The sequence below is a fragment of the Mauremys mutica genome, chromosome 6 (assembly GCF_020497125.1).
Source record: "Mauremys mutica isolate MM-2020 ecotype Southern chromosome 6, ASM2049712v1, whole genome shotgun sequence".
Classification (NCBI taxonomy): Eukaryota; Metazoa; Chordata; order Testudines; family Geoemydidae; genus Mauremys; species Mauremys mutica.
Genome location: NC_059077.1, coordinates 33,730,861 through 33,749,456, shown reverse-complemented (window position 1 = coordinate 33,749,456; position 18,596 = coordinate 33,730,861). Strand labels below are relative to the sequence as shown.

Below are 18,596 nucleotides of genomic sequence, written 5' to 3'. Positions count from 1 at the left end.
ACAATACAGTGTACATTTTTCACATGTGTATATCAGCACTCAGCTGTTAGTGTTTCCCTATGGGATCAGTTTTCTCTGGGGATCATTTAACGTTTGCAGAGTTGGCCAGTGTCATACTGGCAATTGCATTTATTTGAGGTTTGCTTTTGGATATGTGCTGGATGGGGTTTAGTGTTGAGTTAGTGAACACTGGCATACTGCGCCTGTGATTAATCCTTCCCATAACAGGAAACGCCATGTGTCTGCTGCAAATAAAGTTTCTGTTCCTCAGCTTTTGCTTGTGACAACTGAGAGCAAAGAACCTCTTCCGGGCTGCACAATACAAGTGCAAGTCTATCTGGTACATTTCAGACTCAAGTCAAGATGCCCTGATCTCCTGACTTGTTCTGCCCTTGAGACACTGTAATATGTCACATGAGGAAAAAAGAGCAACATCAGGGACTCGTACTATATTCAGAAATGACATGAGTTCACTAAGTGGTGGTGGTAGCTGATCTGTATTGGCAGTGCCTTCTAACACACATTGAGTACTGTAATATTTTGAAGTTGTGCCCACAACTGATCACAGTACAGACAACATACTTTACTCTCCCCAATTTTCCCTCTACACCTGTTCTCACTTTGTGCTTCTTGTATCTGCTGCCTTGTGCTGTTGCTATATGTACAGCATAAGAGCAATCCCTTGCACCGGAGCTGACTGCTGTGCTCATGTGTAATTTGCTGCTTGTTGTGCCTCCAGGAGCTGTATAGGTAGATGCTCTTACTGCATTTAGGCAAACAATGCCTTTCTCATATTTTGACCTTCAATACACACTAAAACCACACTCATTAAGTGATGGGCAGTGCTTACATCACCTACAGGTGATAACATGCTTGGGTGATTTTACATTGTGCTGCTAGAGCACAGATTTTGTTACATCTTTGCATCTGAGGTGCTTTATTTATACTACAGGGGATTATATTTTAAAAAAGAAAAGTTTTAGAAGAAAAACCTTTTTTTTTTAAAAAAGAAAAGTTCTTCTAAAAAGAAAAGATCTTCTCAGTGCAAATCGATTTCCAGGGAGCTGCACTGCTGTTAGTGAGAGGAGAGCTTTTTTGCATAAACTAATGGCAGTCATCCCGTAGATGTTAACATGCTAACTAGTTCTTGAACGCACATAAAGCACGGCTTTTTCGCAAGCTGTATTGATAAATAACTCACTGGGTCCCCTGTTTTCTTCTGTTTTCTCTAACGTTTGCTTCACCATGTTTTTCAAAGCTCGTTTGGCTCAGCCTGTGTAATTCCTGTTTTACACCATCTCTCTTAGTGAGCTCTTTCCTGTTTGCTATCTTGTTGTTTTTTATTTTTGACCTTCTTTACATAATTTTCCATTGCTTTTATTTTGTGTTCCTCTTAGCACTTTCTGTACCTCTTTCTCCGCACAGCTGCCTTGTGTCTCTTTTCCCCACATGTGCTCCCTCAGCCTCACTCTTTTCATAGACAGGGACTCCACACCCCCTTCCGGACAGGCCTCACCATGGCTCCTGCCACCTTGTTCTCTCCGCCCCCCTCCTTCGCAGCTGCTTACACAGTGATGTGCTTGTGGAGATAGCCACTAGCTCTGCAGAGAGAAGTACTGTGTAAAACAAGCCAGGGAAAGAGCAGGAAAACTTGAATGATGCAATTGGGGCTTGGCTGCCTCTCTAAGCTTCAAGCAGGTAGATAAACACCAATTGTTAGATGGCCCTGCTGCAGCTAGGAAGTGACTCCAAGGCTTGAATTCATAGGAAATTCAGGCCTAATGATATTTAAAAAAAGTTTGCTGAGAGGAACAGGAGTTCAACTGCATGAAACCTGCAGCCACACTGAGGGCCACAGCAAGAGGATGGTAAAAAGACAAAGGAATGTGTCCCTCTCGTACCCCTTGTGGTTGTGCCGATAGAAAATTCCAGGACTGTTGAGCAGTCTGTGATGCAAGTCTCAAGTTTTACACAAATTGGGGATGTGTAAATGTTTTCTCACCACAGAGGGGGCCAGATCCTGGCATGGGACCAGAATGCAAGTCTAAGTGATGTAAAGTGAGGGTTTACTGCTCTCCTTTGTGCTGCCTGATGTGGGTTCTGCTCTGTGCATGACATGCTGTTCCCCTGCAGCGTGTTAGAGCCACCTAAGAGCTGCTTTGACTTAACGACAGTCTGTAGCAGACACAAGGGGCCAAATCCATAGTTCAGGATTGGTATAGCAGAGGGATACCCCAACGACACCCATTTCCCCTACTCCATTGCAGCAGGGAAAGTGTGTGTCATAGGAACCCAGACAATGGCTCTTCACCACTACGGTATTATCCTTGCCCTGAGGTGATCCTTCTTGGGTGGATTAGGCAGAGTTTGAAGCCAAAGTAGGAGTATCACTATTTTCTCAGTGGCTATGGCTGTGCAAACTGATGTTAATGCCACATTTAATGCACTTTTACACCAATAAGCCAACTGAACAATTACATTGCTTATGGAGTTTCAGGGGAACTGGGGCAAAGGAGCCATAAGGTTTCCCTGCAATATATGTAGCATGTGAGACCCTCTGCACAGGGGCGGCTCCAGGCCCCAGCACGCCAAGCACGTGCTGGGGCGGCATGCCGCGGGGGGCACTATGCCGGCCGCAGGGAGGGCGGCAGGCGGCTCCGGTGGACCTCTCACAGGCGTGCCTGCGGAAGGTCCACCAAAGCCGCAGGTACAGGGGACCGCGGGACCAGCGGACCCTCCGCAGGCACGCCTGCGGGAGGTCCATCGGAGCTGCCTGCCGCCCTCCCGGCGGCCGGCATAGCGCCACCCGTGGCATGCCGCCGTGCTTGGGGTGGCGAAATGTCTAGAGCCGCCCCTGCCTCTGCAGAAGATAAAGAGCCAGCTGTATACTCCCATGCACACAGGAGGCATTCCAGAATGGGTCGGGGAGCAGTGTTGTCAATTCTCAGGATTTTATTGCAAGTCTTGCAATAATTGGTATTGATTTTGATGTTCTTGGTGTCAGACTTAGTCACAGTTCTCACTGGGAGCTCATGGTCAGTCAGTTATCTGCCATTAATTGAGTAGTATTCAGTGTTCCTGCATTCCAGGGTGCTATCTACCATCTTGCACGTGTGACTGACATTCTTTGTTCCTAGATGAATAACCTTGTGTTTGGCCACGTTAAAACACATATTGTTCAAATGAGCCCACCTTACCGAAGGATCCAAGTTGGCCTGTATAATTGGCTTGTCCCCCTCATTATTTACCACTCCACCCATTTTTGTGTCATCTACAAATTTAGCCATCAGTGATTGTATATTTTCTTTCAGATCATTTATAACAATATAGAATAGCAATGGAGAGTGCTTAAATTCAGCCAGAGCCGTCCGGAGCGGAGCTCTGGTAAATATTTTCAAACCTGAGGGAGCCCCTACACGCCCCGCATGGCTGAAGCCCCTAGTCCCGGGGCTCTGGGAAATACTCGGGAAGAATTTAAGCCTTGGCAATGGACCAAGAACACATCTCTGAGAGACCTCACCGGATGAGGTTCCCCGTTTACAAATTGCTTTTTGAAATCTATCATTTAACCAGTTTTTAATCCGTTTAATATGGGTTACATTAACTTGCTGTAGTGCTCTTTATTTATTTATTTTACCAGAATGCCATGTGGGACTAAGTCTAAGTGTGTTATGTCCATACAGTTACCTTTATCAACTAAGCTTCTGATCCCCTCAAAAATGCTAACAAATTTGTTTGACAAGAACTTTTTTCATAAAATCATGTTGATTGGCATGAATTGTACTATCATCCTTTAATTCTTTACTGATGGCATCCCAGATCAGCCTTTCCATGATTTAGCCCAAGACTGATGTCAGACTAACCAGCCTATGTCATGATTACACGAGAATCACAGTTTTCATTTAAAATTAAATTCAGTGCCTCGCCCTCATGGTTACAGGAAAAAAAGCTTGAAAACATGACCCCTACAAGCTCATAAAGCAGAGGGCAAATTAAAAAGAACTCAGAGTTTATTATTTTGTCCAATCTCATGTGCGTTGGGTGTCTGACTCATGATATTTTAGCTCCTTGGAGTTGCCATTAATGTGTGTGGCAGGGCCAGTAGAGGGAGTGGTCTGCCCCCTCAGCAATTCTGTACCACTACAATGGCCTCTTTGCAGCAGGGGTTCAAGTTAGGTCTGCACTGGGAGCTGAACAGCGTCTTTGAATAAGGGAGGTCTTGGGATCTGGTCTATTGTGTAAATTGATTTAAAATCTAGGTTTACACTCAGTTTGCTAGGTTTACTAATTGACTAGACACAAATTATGTGTAATTTCCTAGTTTACTGGACAAAAACAGAACCCTTTATTTTTCATGTAGTCAGAGCAAGGGCTGTGCATGGGTCTCACCCCTGCGCTCTCAAGTAGCTTCCTAGCTATTAATTACCAAGAATGAGGATGGAATACATCATAGGTGTTGAGTAGATTGAAAGCCCGTGTCACTGCCAAACCAGCAGCCTATCCTGCAGTGTTGACTGTGAGACAGAAGCAGACAGCATTAGGGTACAGTATCCAGGATCATGTCTGGACCTACTTCCTCTTTCAAATCCCAGGTGCCTCCAGCTCTGACTTTTTCTCACTTCAGGTTTAGAGGCAAACCCCTCAGAAGAAAAAGCACGGTTAATGGTACTGAAAATCTCTGCTAGTGATTAGAATTGTATGATGATTAGGGTTGCCAATTTTCTAATAGCACAAAATCGAACACCCTTGTCCCATCCCTTCTCCGAGGCCCCGCGCCCGCTCTATCCAGCCTCCATCGCTCGCTCTCCCCAACCCTCCCTCCCTCACTCACTCATTTTCACTGGGCTGGGGCAGGGGGTTGGGGTGTGGGAGTGGATGAGGACTCCAGCTGGGGGTTCAGGTTCTGGGGTGTAGCTGGGGATGAGGTGTTTGGGGTGCAGGAGGGGGCTCCAGGCTCAGGCCGAGGGGTTCAGAGTGTGGGGGCTCTGGGCTGAGGCAGGGAGCTGGAGTGTGGGAGGGGGGTGAGGGCTCCAACTGGGGGTGGGGCAAGGGATGAGGGGTTTGGGGTACAGGCGGGGGCTCAGGGCTGGGGCAGGGGAGTTGGGATGCAGATGCAGGCTCCAGGCAGTGCTTACCTCAGGTGGCTCCCAGGAAGCAGTGACATGTCCCTCTGGCTCCTAGGTGGAGGCATGGCCAGATGGCTCCTTATGCTGCCTCCCCCCACAGGCGCCACCCCTGCAGCTCCCATTGACTGTGGTTCCCGGCCAATGGGAGCTGCAGAGCTGGTGCTCAGGGCAGGCCCCGTGTGCAGAGCCCCCATGGCTGTCCCTATACCTAGGAGCCAGAGGGACATGCCAGACGCTTCCCAGGAGCCATGTGTAGCCAGGTAGGGAGCCTGCCAGCCCCACACGAACCGGACTTTTAACGGCCTGGTCAGCAGTGCTGACTGGACCCACCAGGGTCCCTTTTTGACCAAGTGTTCCAATCAATAACCAGACACCTGGCAACCCTAATGATGATAAAAGCAGCAAAGAGTCTTGTGGCACCTTATAGATTAACAGACGTTTGGGAGCATGAGCTTTCGTGGGTGAATACCCACTTCGTCGGATGCATGTAGTGGAATTTCCACTACATGCATCTGACGAAGTGGGTATTCACCCATGAAAGCTCATGCTTCCAAACGTCTGTTAGTCTATAAGGTGCCACAAGACTCTTTGCTGCTTTTACAGATCCAGACTAACACGGCTACCCCTCTGATACTTGACACCTGATGATGATGATCAATAGTTAGCTGTTATAGAACTTTTCATCAGTAGATCAGAAATCACTTTACAGAGGAGATGTTGTTGTTCCCATTTTACAGATGGGGAAACTGAGGCACAGAGAGGTGAAGGGACTGGCCCAAGGAACCCTGGCAGGCTAGTGGCTGAGCCAGGAACAAATCCCAGGTTTCCTAAGTCCCACTCCAGTGCTGTATCCACTGGGTCACACTGCCTCCCAGGTTTCCATGGGAATTCAAGTGGTTTTACACTGTAACTGTGTCTGGAAAAGAGACTACAGGACACTTCATTAGCCCACCAAGATTTTGGAATCCTATACAATAAGCAAGGCATACAATTTAGAAAGGTCACTTTTCAAAATGTTGTTGAGACCTAGACCTCCCAAATGTACATATCCAGCCATCAGTTTTCATGTAGGGTTCCTCATTGGAATCAATAGGAAGCTGTGCAGAAATCATGATTGCAGAAGGTGGCCCATAGTTTTCTGGAACTAAGTGAGGTCGAAGTACAAATTGCTGCCATTGACAAAATCTTACGGAAAGTATTTTATTGTTGTGAAATTTTACAAAGCAGCGCTACAGATTTTTAAACCCGGTCTGATGTAATTAGCTCTAATTTAGAGATGGGTCCAATCCAGAACAAGGATCTGGAAACCTCTGAACTGAGGGAAGTTTGGATCCTGATGTGAACTTTGTGATTTGGGGTCCTGTATAACTAAGACCAAGAAGGTAGCTGTCCAGCTTGGCTTCTAGCTGCTGTGCAATCTCCGTTGCTTTGAAGAGAACCCTGTTTCTTTTTCCTTGGCATTATAAAGCAAGACACAAGAACCTTATTCTCCACTGACTGCTCATCTTCTACTGTAATGAAATCTGAAAAATTCCTCATGTTTCTTTACATGTGTTGATGCTGCAAAGTTCACAAAATCCGAACTCTAGTAATTTATGTTAAATTTTTATGAAGTTAATTAAATGATGTGAAAATTCCTGTTCTGGCTAAAATTCACAAAAGACCTGCTGGGTCCATATTTGTTAGACAGCAAAACCCCAGAGGCTTCATTCAAGTTGTCTTACTCATACAACTTTCCAGATGTTTTAGGATTTCAAAATAGCTATATACTGTAAATGAAGAAGGGGAAAATTACAGTTGAATCTATGTGCAATATTTTCAGAGAAATGCATACACGAGGTCGGTCACTCAGCCCTGGTGAGGGAGACATATCGGAAGCCTGTACAGGAAACGCGTGCTTGAAATATTATTCAACTTCTTCTTTGCTTGCAACTCTTGTATATTTCTGTACATCATGGGCTCAGTCATGCAATGTGCCAAATGCCTTCAGATCCCGCTGACTGAGTTGAGCTCCCTTCAGTGGGAGTTGAGAGTATAGTTGGGGTGTGCACGCATATTATGGGGTAACCAAAGGCTCTGTCAAGGGAAATCAAAGGCATGCTCCCATATAAGCCCCAGAGTTAAAAAAAGACTAGCCGCATAGCCAGTGTTCTGTGGTCACATTCAATAGTTCGAGTTTCCCTCAGCAAAAGCAGAATAGTGGCATAAAAGTGAGCTGCCTCGTTACTACTGGTGAACTTTAAAAGGTTTGGAATCTCATTTCTATGCTTTTTTAGCCCAAGGAGTTTCACATAAGCTCTGGAAGTCTTGGGAGAGCAGCTTTCTTATGAGATTTCTAGTCCTTTGTGATTTCAGCTGTGTGAGCTACCAGCACCTTTGCACAGATGGTGTGGGAGGTCTGCTTGCTCTTCCCACAGAGAGGGCAGTAACTGTTGCAAGCAGAGGTCATCTTTACACTTCAGGAGGCCTCGAAAATGCTGAATCTGAGAGGTTCCTCCTGCAGGTCATTCAGCTTGTTTACAGCTGGTCCTGCAATAATAAATTGTTCCTGGCCAAGTTCACTTCTGCATGGCCTGGGATGGGCTGGTTTAACAACACATGGTAGTTGTATCACAGTTTTCATCCAGAGTTCTCAAAAGAAAGGTAAGGAACATCAGCCACATATTTTACAGATGGGAAAATGGATGTGCAGACAGGTGAGGTGCTCTAGCCAAGGCCACACACAGTAGGTCAATAGTAGAGCCAGGACCAAAATCCCATTTCTCCAGACTTCCAGTCCAGTGCCCAGTATGCTGGACCACAATGTCCTCTTAATAGTAAATTGGGCCTGGAGCCATCAAAAGTGCAGTGCCCCTTCCCCGCCGCCCCCCGCTTGTGTTGAAATTTCCCATTATCCTGATATGAAAGGATGAATTTGCAATACAACATATATCTGGTGTTACATACAAAAAAAGTACATTAAAAGAATGTTAAAGTTGCAAAGTCAATCCCTCAAAAGTTATGAAGTTAAGAAATGTCATAATTAACTGTGCAATCTTAATTTGGCTCCTTGTGTGTATGCCTTATGATACAGTCTTTAAATACATGATCACACTCTATTTTTTCCATAGTGCCTCATTCAGTGCACAGGATGGATGCTGCTCAGTAAATGAGCAACTATTCAATATTTTATTTTCTCTTCATTGTTCAGCATTGTTCAGCATCCCCTAATGCCAACTGATTCTGGTGTGTGTAAATATATATTCTGGTTCTCCAGGGAGTGTCATGTGAGGTCTTAAATGAAAGTCGGGGACACACTGGTCATTAATATCATGGAGAAATGTATGTACAGATACCATATAAGGCGTTGTGTGTGTATATATATGTAAATACATTTTAAAGTCTGTATCAAGACAGTTGGCAAACTGGTTTTCTGTCAGACAAAAGATATTTATTCATCTGTCTCTCTGAGGTGTAAATTAAGCATTGTAGATTAACAGAGAGTATTCCTATTTACATATGAAGTCAACACAGAGATGTGAAATCAACAGAGAAGTAGCAAACAGGAAAAATAAGTCTTGAATGGTTATCCTGACTCTGATGTTACCCCAAAATCTCTGTTATAGAATAAGGAGGTGACATATAATAACAGGTTCGATTCCTACCAGCATCTATCAACTGGGAAAGTTAGAAATCTGTGTGCCTCCCGCCCGTGTTGCATTGAAATAAAGGATAGAGAGAATATAACCTTAAACAGAAAGAAGATTAAATAAGGGATTGTTACAACTGGGGGTGGGGAGGGAGGAATCACTAAGGGGATCATTACAAATACCCAAGAATAGATTCCAGCAAGGGGCCTAGAGCCTAGACCCTTAAACTGTCCCTTGGTTAAACTATTAAGTTCCCGAAAAACAATTACTGTCTCTCTTCTACTACAGATGGAGGTCACCGGCAACTGATGGTCCATCTCAGGAACATTGGAGGATCTGGCTCTCTACAGCCAAAGCAGGAGATCAACAGATCTGGACTTCACTGGATCCTTTGGTGGAACACAGGAATCAGGTAAGTATCAAAGTCCTGGGAAGCTGTTAGTAGCCAAAGTCTTGATCCAATGTTAGTAACCGAAGTCTTGATTCAATGACCGCTCAAAGAAACTGGATGTGGCTGCCTCGATGGTGGACAGCGCCTGTGTCACTGCTGACAGTTCCTTACATGCTCTCTCTGGCGCAAATTCCTGAGGCACACTCTGGCAGACACTGCCCCCAACCAGTTTCATCCAGCTCTCAGTCCTTCAAGTTTTGCGGGGTGGTTACCCCGCTCCTACCCTGAAGGGCTTAAAACAGCCCTGGGAGAGAGCTGTGGCAGGGGAAATGCTGGGCTGATTGGGAAAGCAGCCACAGCTGTAGCCAGTGCAATCAAAGCCCAGCTGGCCCTTATAAGAGGGCAGTGGGCCAGAAGGAAAGAGAGACACTCTCTCTAGCTCCCTAGAGAGAGGGACCTGGCTGCTTGGGAGCTGTGCAGGGTACCTAGGGTGAAGCAGTGCTGGGGAAGGGCAGAGGGAGCTGGGAGCTCCAGCCTAGCCATGGCCCAGGCTGCAGGCCAAGTTAAGGGTCCTCAAAAAGGGTACTAGGGCTGCAGAGGGGCAGCCCAAGGATAGGCAGAGGCAGCTTGTCCAACCCCTCTTGCCGATGTTGAGTGGTTTACAGACAGCAGTCTGCCCTAGTGAACGGGGGCTAAATGGAGACTGGCAATAGCCACTGAGGCAGGTGGGGATAGGGAGTGGGGATTCCCCTGGGAGGGGAGACCCAGATTGTGGGTTGCTGTGGTGGGCAGAACCCCTGGGCAAAGGGCACCGGGGTCCGGGAGGGACACGGGGGCCAGCAGCAGGCGAGACGTCAGCCGGCAAAGGACGCTCCAGAGTTGGGAAAGAACTAATTCCCTGGATAACCAGCAGGAGGCGCTGTGCTGATGAGTCTCTCCCCCCAACACCACAGCAGGAAAATGCCATGAAGAAAGGGTACCAAGATGGAGTTCAAACCCTTCCTACCGCATGCGCCATCTTGAATTCTTAGACTCCATTTTGAATTGTATCAACATTATTTATAATACATAACAAAGGCATAACCATACTCCAATAACACCTTACAGTGACTACAGACAATGAACTTTGGGGATATGAGTAGTCAAAGTACACAACCTTTTATCCTGAACCTAGAAAGTAAACAGACAACATGAAAATGGGATCACAACCAGCCTTGGTTGAAACAGTGCAGAGGGCACTGATGGATGAGAGAAACTTCTTTAGACAGGAGTTTAGCCTGTTAAATTTAGTCTCTAAAAAGCATGTGATAACTTTGTTTTATATGATCTGGACAATTATCTGGACAAATTGGAGAAACGGTCTGAGGTAAACTGGATAAAGTTTAATAAAGACAAATGCAAAGTGCTCCACTTAGGAAGGAACAATCAGTTTCACACATACAGAATGGGAAGATACTATCTAGGAAGGAGTACGGCAGAAAGGGATCTAGGGGTTATAGTGGACCACAAGCTAAATATGAGTCAACAGTGTGATGCTGTTGCAAAAAAAGCAAACATGATTCTGGGATGCATTAACAGGTGTGTTGTGAGCAAGACACGAGAAGTCATTCTTTTGCTCTACTCTGCGCTGGTTAGGCCTCAACTGGAGTATTGTGTCCAGTTCTGGGCACCGCATTTCAAGAAAGATGTGGAGAAATTGGAGAGGGTCCAGAGAAGAGCAACAAGAATGATTAAAGGTCTTGAGAACATGACTTATGAAGGAAGGCTGAAAGAATTGGGTTTGTTTAGTTTGGAAAAGAGAAGACTGGGAGGGGACATGATAGCAGTTTTCAGGTATCTAAAAGGGTGTCATCAGGAGGAGGGAGAAAACTTGTTCACCTTAGCCTCTAAGGATAGAACAAGAAGCAATGGGCTTAAACTGCAGCAAGGGAGGTTTAGGTTGGACATTAGGAAAACGTTCCTAACTGTCAGGGTGGTTAAACACTGGAATAAATTGCCTAGGGGGGTTGTGGAATCTCCATCTCTGGAGATATTTAAGAGTGGGTTAGATAAATGTCTATCAGAGATGGTCTAGACAGTATTTGGTCCTGCCATGAGGGCAGGGGACTGGACTCGATGACCTCTCGAGGTCCCTTCCAGTCCTAGAGTCTATGAATCTATATGTAACTTTTTGTTTCCGTTATCCTTATTCACTATTGTTTGAATCTTGAATCTTTGGTAATAAACTTATGCTTGTCTTCACTATAAATATATCTAAATGCTATGATCTGGTGCTGATCCTGAATTGAACCACATGTGGATAAGGGGCTACAATCCATTGCCACATTCACTACACACCTTCCAAACTTCTTCAACAAATGAGTCATGGCTCCTATAAGCCTCCTTTACTACCCAGCTCTGATTCATTCCCTGAGCACTGTCCATCCTGTGCACAGAATGAGGGAGAGGTGCCATGGAAAATAGGATGTAATCATGTAATTACTGTATCTTAATGCATATACACAAGGTGGCCGAATTAAGATTGCACATGCAATCTTAATTCTGGCATTTCCTAACTTTTGAGAGCCAGACTTTGCAACCCTGCAACCATTTGTAATGTAGTTTTTTTTGGGCTGTAAATATATGTGTGGGTTGAAATTTTCAAAACAATCTAAGGCAGGGGTAGGCAACCTATGGCACGTGTGCCGAAGGCAGCACGCGAGCTGATTTTCAGTGGCACTCACACTGCCCGGGTCCTGGCCACGGGTCCGAGGGACTCTGCATTTTAATTTAATTTTAAATGAAGCTTCTTAAACATTTTAAAAACCTTATTTACTTTACATACAACAATAGTTTAGTTATATATTATAGACTTATAGAAAGAGACCTTCTAAAAATGTTAAAATGTATTACTGGCACGTGAAACCTTAAATTAGAGTGAATAAATGAAGACTTGGCACACCACTTCTGAGAGGTTGCCGACCCCTGATCTAAGGGATTTAGATACATATCTTCAATTAAAACTAATGCATGAAATCCTGGCCCCATCGAAGTCAATAACTAAATTCCTATTGATTTTGTGAGTGCCAGGATTTTACACAATGTCCCAGGACTGCTTTGAAAATCTGTCAGATTACATGGCCTTTTCCCTAGAGATCATTAATAAGCTAGGATGAAAGCTGGGATCACTTGACTGGGTGTTGACTGAAGCAGTCTTGTCTGTCCATATTTATTTTTGGTTTTGTTTTAAATGTTACATTTTTCTTATCATTGTGATTATTTTATTACAATAGTGCATATATGCTTCAACTGAGATCAGGGCCCCATTGTGCCGGGCAATGAGTAAGCACATAGTAGGAGAGAGACTTGGTCTAGAATTTTTACAATCTAAATAGACAAGATAGACGAAGGATGAAAGAAAGGAAATATTATTACCCCTCTTGACAGGTGAGGAAACAGGCATAGAGAGATTAAGTGACTTGCCTACGGTCAGACAGGAAGTTTGTCATACAACCAAGAATTGCACACAGTTCTCATCCATACCCATCTAGTTCTTTAACCACAAGATTATCCTTTTATTGCTTTCGTTCACTTCAGAAATGTTACATTTTGGGATGTCTTTTTTTTCTTCTGTTTCCAAAAATACAATTAAAAGCTGACTGATTTAATATTGACTTATAAAATCACATTGGAAATATGGTCTTACAAAAAAAAATTCTCATGCACTATGTGTTTTACCTTTTTATATAAAATGTGCAGTGCCATTACACATGATGTGAAATGCTCAGCTGTAACCCTGATGCTCTGTAGAGAGCCAACCAGCCCTGAGACAGAAGTCAAGATTATAAAATAGCTTTTAACCCATATACAAGGAAAAATCCCAGCTAATATTTTCCCTTAAAAAAAAAAGTTTGACATTAAAAGCTGTAATATATCCTCATAGGCCAGGATGTACATATTCTGATTTGTGTTTGTTACACGATGGCTGTAGCACTTGAGTACTTTAAGGCACTGAGACCAGAGACCAGCCAGTCATTGTATCTCAAAAATAGTACATCGTTATTTATTAAGTGGATTGAACTATCTTCAATAGGTTCAGGTTTTAAGAAACTGCCTCCTTAGTTTCTTTTGCTTCCTGCTGGCCAAACCCCTGATTTTTTTTGTTTGTTTGTTGTTTTTTAAATCTCATGATTTTTAAGATAATCTAATGACATATTTTGGAAACTGACTCATGATTTTTGAATGCTTGGGATTGATAATGCTGCTATTTGATGCATATAAATTAGAAAGAAAAAATAGAAAACTAATTTTGCTGCTTCCCCCATTAACACCCTGAGAAGCTGCAATACTGAATTTGTGCCACCATGTGGTGATTCAAGAGGCTATAAATTTAGCAGCATGTTGAGCCCACTTCCTTGATTCCAAGATGGCATTTGCTAACAGATACTGTTATCATGACTTGTTACTCTGACCCATGTCCTGTGAGTGGGACCTGAACATAAAGATTAACCTCTTACCAACAATCCTCTGAATCACACCCTTATTATAGGAGGAAACCAATTCTGTGATGTGCACCTTGCAGTGGGTTTCTCTTCTTTCCCATGCGGTTTTATTCTACAGCTTTCAGGAAATGATTAGGGTACCCTTCTAAGTTAACCCTTTAGTGATCCTTTCCTTTAGCTCTTTCACTGTCAGTGGCAGATTGTTATGTCACCATGTTTAGAACTGTCTTAGTTGCTCTATAAGGGCTAGATCCTTAGCTGCTATAAATTGTCATAGCTCTGTTGACTTCATTGGAGCGATAACATTAATAGCAGCTAAGGATCTGCCCTTAAGGGCATAGATTTAAGTGAATATCTACATATGAATATCCTACAAAACACATTAATACTTTTAATAGAACACTCATGGGCCTATATGTGCATATATATATAATGTGTAGGTATATATATGTGTATAATGCTTTTGTTTAAAAGTACAATGTATGATGTGTGAATATGGGAAGCAGGATTCGGATTTTGTGTGTGCTGTTTGTATATTGCTGTGCCTCTGAGATTTATAGCACAACTGTTTAGGCAACCAGGAGTCTGTAATTTACAGATATAAACTAAATATTTCATGAGATTGGTGCATTAGCTAATTTTTTCGACATGTCATTTCAGTAAGGACATTGCTTTATTTCATGGAAGGTTTTCCCATAGATCATAGTTGTTAGTTGGCTGAGTTGGAATCTGACAGGATTAAGGAAATCTAAACTGAAAGCTGGTTTTGTGCAAGGAAGCATAATGTGACTGTTGTTACAAGAGGCAATGTGGGATGTTTGTGCACAAATGGATGAGAGGAGGGTTTGCTTGTAGCTGTATCCATAAGTGCAGCTTAGCAGAGCTGAGAGCTAATGTCTCACAGGACAAGCATCATGGGACTTTTTTTTGTAATGTCCTGTTTGTGTAAATATGGTAATGCTTTTACTTTCCATAGTTTTCAGGTACTGCATGCTTTTCAGTCTGGACAGAATGAAAAGGGCCAATACTGCAGATCATCTCCTCAAAAAGAAATCAGTGAGGATCATTATATATGAGTGAGTGACATCTAAAGAAATTCAAATACACACTGCCCTGCAGTTACCATTGACTGACCTAGATAGTGATGTGTCCTATTAAAACCACAGCGGCTCTGATATTCAAAATTAGAATCTAAAACCTGTTGGTTTTACTTTGTCTGAGCAAACTGAGCTCTGCAATTTTTTCTAACCGAACAGGTGCATTTAAAAAACAGTTTAAACTGAAATACTGTGAGGCCAGCTCTTCATTCTGAGACACTAGCGCAGCTCCTGCTGAAGTCAACAGATGCACTGTGTGACTCCCGGAGGGTAGAATGTACCCATTAATAACCATAACATGTGCTCTTAGAGGTTTTGCAATAAGGGCAAATTCATCATAACCAAATTTAAATTAGTTTCATGTTAGAAATAGCTTCACCATCTGTACTAGTGTAGAAACATGGGCTGATTCTCCACTCAGCCTGATTTTACACTGCAACTCCACTGATATCACTAATTTCATATATGCCAGCATATGTTAGCGCAGAGTCAGGCTCAGTATTTCACAGAATCTTAGAACTGGGAGGGACCTCAAGAGGTCATCTGTTCCAGTCCCCTGCACTCACGGCAGCACTAAGTATTATCTAGACCATCCCTGACAGGTGTTAGTCCACCTGCTCTTAAAAATTCCCCAATGATGGAGATTTCACCACCTCCCTAGGCAATTTATTCCAGTGCTTAACCACTCTGACCAGGGGCGGCTCTAGGAATTGCGCCGCTCCAAGCACGGCGGCACGCCGTGGGGGGCGCTCTGGCGGTCGCCGGTCCTGCGGCTCCGGTGGACCTCCTGCAGACGTGCCTGCGGAGGGTCCGCTGGTCCCATGGCTCCAGGGGACCTCCCGTAGGCACGCCTGCGGGAGGTCCACTGGAGCCGCGGGACCAGCGGACCCTCCGCAGGCATGTCTGCGGGAGGTCCACCGGAGCCGCCTGCCACCCTCCCACGGCACGCCGCCCCAAGCGCGCGCTTGGCGCGCTGGGGTCTGGAGCCGGCCCTGACTCTGACAGTCAGGAAGTTTTTTACCTCCTAACATCAGACATTGCGTTGCAGCAAAAAAAAATTGCTTGACAAATTCCAGGAGATGGCACAACTGCCATTTTTCAAAGATATATATGAGCAATACCTCACTACCGACTCATCAGTAGAAGACCAATCAGGACTAAGTTACCAACCATCTCTACAGCAGATATTGCCACATTGTGCCACATTCTTACTGATCCATCTATAAGAAACTCCTTCCCGCAAGTTCAACCATTGTAGACGTGGGGTGTGGAGGTGCATGGCAAACAACCACACCTAGGGACTCAGGAACAGCCCTCTGTGTAGCTGTGGTATAGATGAGGACACTCCACACCTACTGCATGGCTCCTCATCCTATGCTGGTCTATCAGGAGGACTTTCCAGATGCCACACTGCTGATCCCAGAGCTACTGGCTGGCTCAAACAGTGTATGCTGTTTTTGACACTTACGACATTTTTCTTTTTTTGGCTTATAAATCTCTGTTTTATCTTCCTACTTTATATTTTGTATTTTGAACCTTTCCCCATTTTTACGGTACCACTTCGCTAATACTAATTAATTAACTCAATTGTCATTCAAACCTTTTCTTTAAAATCCAGGGTCTGATAGTCACTGTGTTCCTGCACTTAGGGCAGGGTAGGTTTAAGATACTATACTATACTATACTATACTATACTTGTGGTGTTGCACTCTATATGATTTTATGAAAATATGCTAATGAGTATGAATATAATGTAACTGGAATATGCTTTGTGCAAAAAGTCTCTTTTAAGGTATCATTACAAAGCTTATAATCTACTGAGTGTGGTCATCCTGTTTGTATACATGTATCACTCTTGTATCTGAAACTAGAAATATGAAATATAACTCTGAGGGCCTATTGTAATTGTGCAAAGTGTGGGCCATTAATGGTGGTTTGGAATCTTGATTACTCCCATTAACCAGGACAATTGTCTGCAGATGGCTCTGTTTTACCTGTAAGTCTCCCTGTATACGTGTGTGCTGGCAAGTGGGTAATGAAGTCTTACAGTGACATGTGATCCTGTCACCTGAACTGGAATCCATCTTTAACCTGGTGTCTTTCCATTGAGAAGGAGGGGTGAGAACCCAGAGAGGGACAAACGATTCCTGCCTTATGCAAAAGATATATAAATGGGTAGAACACAACAAAAGTGGCAGCCATCACGAGGAATCCCCTAGCTACCACCTGAGCTGGAACAAGGGCTGTACCAGGGGAAAGGATTGTGCCCAGACTAGGAAGGTGTCCAGTCTGTGAAAGAGACTTATTGAAACATCTCTCAGGGTGAGATTTTATCTGTACTGAGTTGTATTACTGTATTAGGCTTAAATGTGTGTGTTTTATTTTATTTCACTTGGTAATTCACTTTGTTCTGTCTGTTACTACTTGGAACCACTTAAATCCTACTTTCTGTATTTTTACTTATTAATTAACCCAGAGTATGTATTAATACCTGGGGGAGGGGAGCAAACAGCTGTGCATATCTCTCTATCAGTGTTACAGAGGGTGAACAATTTATGAGTTTACCTGGTATAAGCTTATGCAGGGTAAAACGGATTTATTTGGGGTTTAGACCCCATTGGGAGTTGGGCATTTGAGTGTTAAAGACAGGAACACTTCTGTAAGCTGCTTTCAGTTTAAGCCTACAGCTATTAGGGGACATGGGTGAGACCTGGGTCTGGGTTTGCAGCAGGCTAGCGGGTCTGGCTCAAACCAGTCAGAGTGCTGGAGTCCTAAGCTGCCAGGGCAGGAAAGCAGGGGCAGAAGTAGTCTTGGCACATGAGTTGGCAGCTCCCAAGGAGGTTTCTGTGATCCACCCCATCACAATACTATACTATAGGGTAAAAGTACACAGCATTTCTCAAATTGGGGGTCTAGATGAAAAAAGGGGTTGCAAGGCTATTGTATGGGGGGATAATGGTATTGCAAAGCTTACTTCTGGGTTGCTGCTGGTGGCGGCGCTGACTTCAGAGCTGGGCACCCAGCCAGTAGACACTGCTCTCCAGCCACCCAGCTCTGACAACAGCATCCATCAGTCATCCATCAGCAGCCTAAGAACTGTGACACTATGGTCCTTGATTTCAAAACAGCAAACTTTAAAAATTAAGGGAATTAATTAGGGAAGGGGGCTGTGTTACCAGATTTGCCTGTTACTTTGGGGTATGCTCATTTATTAGGGTTATTCTTCTCGGGGGGGGGGGGAGGGCGCAGGGTGTTTCTATGATTCTGTCAATGTACTGTTTGTGTCACTTGAGTTTTTTACTTCTCCCTTCTGCAAGTCTCCTCCCTGCAGGACCTAGGTTCCTCATGGCTGGGTTCCTCCAGCCCCAGAACCGGATGAACACACACACACTAACAGAGCAAGTCTGAATGGACCAGGTCAATCAGCACTTTCAAGCCGACACCTTATAGGTCCCTGGACTCAGTGAACTGGGTCAAGCAGCACTTCCAAGCTGTCACCCTTATGTGCCACAGGTACCGCACTGGAGTAGACTACGCCTGAGCAGGCTGGGTCGAACAGCACTTCCAGACTGCCACCCTTATATGCCCCTGGACTCAGTAGTCTGGGTCAAGCAGCATTTCCAAGCTGCCACCCTCGTATGTCACAGGTTCAGCACGTCCCTATCCCCACTTTCACGTTACAATTGTACTGGTAGTAACCCCACAGTATTTTTGGGCGCTACAGGGATCTTTAGCTTAGGTAAGAGAAGCGTTGCTGCAGAGTAAATGGGGAAGCTAAAAACACAAAAAAGTAAAGCCCAGAGAGAGAGGGAAGCAACCAGCTTAACCATAAAAGTTATTTATTGAATACTAGTGATAAGTACACAAGGAGA

General features: G+C 44.3%; 1 protein-coding gene across 1 annotated transcript in view; it reads left to right on the top strand.

The window, feature by feature from the left end:
* Window positions 1-18,596, top strand: part of ANKRD55 (ankyrin repeat domain 55) — a 204,277-nt gene that overhangs the window by 26,735 nt on the left and 158,946 nt on the right. The window contains exon 5 of the mRNA XM_045020668.1: window positions 9,044-9,167. The gene's annotated coding sequence lies outside the window, so the exon portion shown is untranslated. The remainder of the gene's footprint in view (window positions 1-9,043; window positions 9,168-18,596) is intronic.